Here is a 3,840-nt window from a genome sequence, read left to right as displayed (position 1 = left end):
GTGTGTGGGCTTTTCTTATCACTGCTGCTTATCAGCAAGTCAAAAGTCTCATCTTCGCACTGCGAGTCCTGACGGCCTTAGTTATAGTGGCCTTACTGCATGTGGAGCCAACCCCAGGAAGATGGAGTGACACACTCTGGAGGATTAGCTGGTCTCCTCCAATGTGGCTTGATGGGCTCCTGAACTCTTTCCTTTAACCATGCAGAGAGTCCACACTGCCAGTGATCATGTGCCACAACTCTGTAGATGTAGAAACTCAAAATATTCTGAAATAGTTTCCATTGAAAGGAAATAGAAAAGCGGTCTGGTGCCACGCTCCGGTTAAGAGAACTAGTACATGGCTCACAAGAACACTCTGTCGCTGCTGTCTGTGCCTCTGTCACAGCAAATATCCTGATCCTTCAGTTTTAAGGGTGCGGGGCCATTTTCTTCCCTTTCTTACTGGTCGTTCTCGAGATAACTGTATGATATGCTGGGAAGGCAATATCCTGATAATCAAGTGACATTGGTCAGAACAGCCCAGGCTCTTATAGTCCCTGCTCGAAACAGAATGGCCTTTAATGCTTGTGTCCAGCAAACCACATCCTGGGAGAAAACCCAATGTGGGCTGCTTTCTGGGGTCGCTCAGTTGCAGTGCAAGTGAAGCGTTTACAGTCAAAACTCCATCCATCTGCTCTGGGTAGCCTTCCTGATCTTGTGGGAGCGGTTCATATTGAATCCTAGACTTCTGTTGTCTTTTGTTTGCTATTTGTAAGTAATAAATTCACTTTATGGGATTTATGTATGGATGTGTTTGGTCTCATTGTACTCAGAAAAGTTGGTAGCCATTGCACAGCGAACCCTCTTTCGTAATTGGTGAAAACACCTATGGCCCCCTTGTGCCACAGCAAAGAGGTTAATTCAGCCAGACAAAAACTTAATGTTCTTAAAACCCTGTAGCACAATTATTACCATGTGGGAGGCCTTTAACAATGGTGATACTGATTTGAAGAACTCTGCAGGAAGAAATTTACACAAATGGGTTGGGTACGTGGGCATCCCTCCTAACTTAAAGCAACCCTTACTCCCCTCCGCCTAAAAAGAGTGGAGAGGCCGGGAGTGGTGGCTCAGGCCTGTAATCCCAGCACTTTGGGAGGCCGAGGTGGGCAGATCACCAGGTCAGGGGTTCAAGACCAGCCTGGCCAACATGGGGAAACCACATCTCTACTAAAAATACAAAAATTAGCCGGGCGTGGTGGCGGGCACCTGTAATCTCAGCTACTTGGGAGGCTGAGGCAGGAGACTCGTTTGAATGTGGGAGGCAGAGGTTGCAGTGAGTCGAGACCATGCCACTGCACTCCAGCCTGGGTGATAGGGCAAGACTCTGTCTCAGGACAAAAAAAAAAAAAATGTATAAGAACTGAAACACGTTTAAAATTTCACCTAATTGGAAATGCAAAGTTTACAAGAATAATATTTAAAATAAAAGGTTAAATGAATGCTCATTGTATTTTATGCCTCCACAAAATAGGTTGTGAATTAACTTCCACATTTGTTGAAAGCCACCAAAGTTGGGAAGCCTCCGTGTCTGAAATTCACATGTGGCTCAAATAAGCATTATACCTGGGGATACCCCAAAGTTTAAATATGGTATCCCCTGTGATATTATGAGGAATTACTGTACATAAATCAGGTTGTCTTCCTTTAACTCTGAAAATCATATTATCTTGCCTAAATTCTCCATAACACATTGCTCTGCAGTATCCTATAGTGGACATAGCTTTCCTGACCAATGAGCTCTAAAATTATGTGTGTGCGAATCACCTATGTTCTTATCAAAATGGAAATCCCCGAATCCCACCAGTTAGAATAACATGAGAGAATGTCAGATTTTTGGAATATGTAAGTTCTCTGTAAGGTTATTAGGTAGTGATTCCATTTTATTAATAGATATAAATATATTTAGGTTACCTATTTCTCCTGTGTTTTAGTATTAATAGATTGTGTCTTTTACTTCATCCAGTTGGTCTAAGTTACCAAGTTTGTGGGTTATGGAGATTGTAATATTCTTTATTGTTTTATCATCCATGTGCTCTCTAATATAAAGGCCTCTTTTAATTCTTATATTATTAAGCTGGTGCAAAAGTAATTGTGGTTTTGGACCATGAATTTTAAATTTTTATAACTAGGCTGCAACACATCTTTATTAATCAAAATAGAACCCATTACAATGGGCTGGGTGCAGTGGCTCACGCCGATAATCCCAGCACTTTGGGAGGCTGAGGCAGGTGGATCAGGAGGTCAGGAGTTTGAGACCAGCCTGACCAACATGGTGAAATCCGTCTCTAGTAAAAATACAAAAATTAGCCAGGCATAGTGGCATGTGCCTACAATCCCAGCTACTTAAGAAGCTGAGATAGGAGAATCACTTGAACCCAGGAGGCAGAGGTTGCAGTGAACCGAGATCGCACCTTTGCACTCTGGCCTGGGCAACAGAGTGAGACTCTGTCTAAAAAAAAAAAAAAACCATTACAATGAACACATTTTTGCCAATGAGAAATAAACTTGTTTATTCCATGCTTTCAGGGGTCGATGAACTCTTGGAAAGCGTTTTCTACATCCTGCTGGTTGTGTAAATGTTTTCCCTGCAAAAAGTTGTCAAGATGCTTGAATGGTAGTTGGTTGGCGAGAGGTCAGATGAATATGGCAGATGAGGCAAAACTTCATAGCCCAGTTTATTCTACTTTTGAATCCCTGGTTGTATGACATGTGGTCAGGCGTTGTGGAGAACTGGGCCCTTCCTGTTGACCAGTGCCGGCTCCAGGTGCTGCAGTTTTCTGTGCATTTCATCGATTAGCTTGGCATACTTCTCAGATGTAATGATTTCACCAGGATTCAAAAGCTGTAGTGGATCAGAAGACTGGCAGCTGATTAGCAGTGACCATGACCTTTTTTTGGTGCAAGTTTGACTTTGGGAGGTGGTTTGGAGCTTCTTCTCAGTCCAACCACTGAGCTGACTGTTGTATGAAATCCACTTTTCGTGGCATGTCACAATCTGATCAAGAAATGGCTCGTTGTTGTTTCATAGAATAAGAGAAGACAACACTTCAAAAGGATGATTTTTAAAATATTTGGTCAGCTCATGAGGCACCCACTTATCAAGCTTTTTCAACTTTCCTATTGGCTTCAAATGCCGGATGACCATAGAATGGTCAACATTCAGTTCTTCGCCAACTTCTCGTGTGGCTGTAAGAGGATCGAATTCAGTGGTTGCTCTCAATTGGTCGTTATCAACTTCCGGTGGCTGCCCACTACGCTCCTCATCTTCAAGGCTCTCGCCTCCTTTGCAAAACTTCTTGAACCTCGGCGCTGTACATTAATTAGCAGTTCCTGGGCCAAATGCTTTGATGTTGTGAGTTGTCTCCCCTGCTTTAGGACCCATTTTGAACTCAAATTAGAAAGTCGCTTGAATTTGCTTTTTGTCTGCCATCATTTCCATAGTCTAAAATAAATAAGTAATAAGTCATTAGCAAAAAAAAAAAAAAACAGACAAGAAATGCCCATTAAAATGATATATAACATAACCACATTTATTTCAGAGGGTATTCCAGTATCAAACAGCAAATTCCAAGAATGCAAAAACTGCCATTACTTTTGTACTCACCTTATAGTAATTTGTGTGATTTCTTTTTTTCTCTGTTAGCCTGGCTGATAGTTACCAATTTTGTTGATCTTTATGAAGAAACAGCTATTGTTCTATTGAGTTCTTCTGTTGATTTTCTGTTTTCAGTGCCATTGACTTGTCATCTTGTTTATATTTCTTTTGAGTGAATTTGGTTTATATTGTTCTTTTTTCTTTTT

The sequence above is a fragment of the Mandrillus leucophaeus genome, unplaced genomic scaffold, assembly GCF_000951045.1.
Source record: "Mandrillus leucophaeus isolate KB7577 unplaced genomic scaffold, Mleu.le_1.0 Scaffold655, whole genome shotgun sequence".
Classification (NCBI taxonomy): Eukaryota; Metazoa; Chordata; class Mammalia; order Primates; family Cercopithecidae; genus Mandrillus; species Mandrillus leucophaeus.
Note: the sequence above shows the minus strand (reverse complement) of the source record.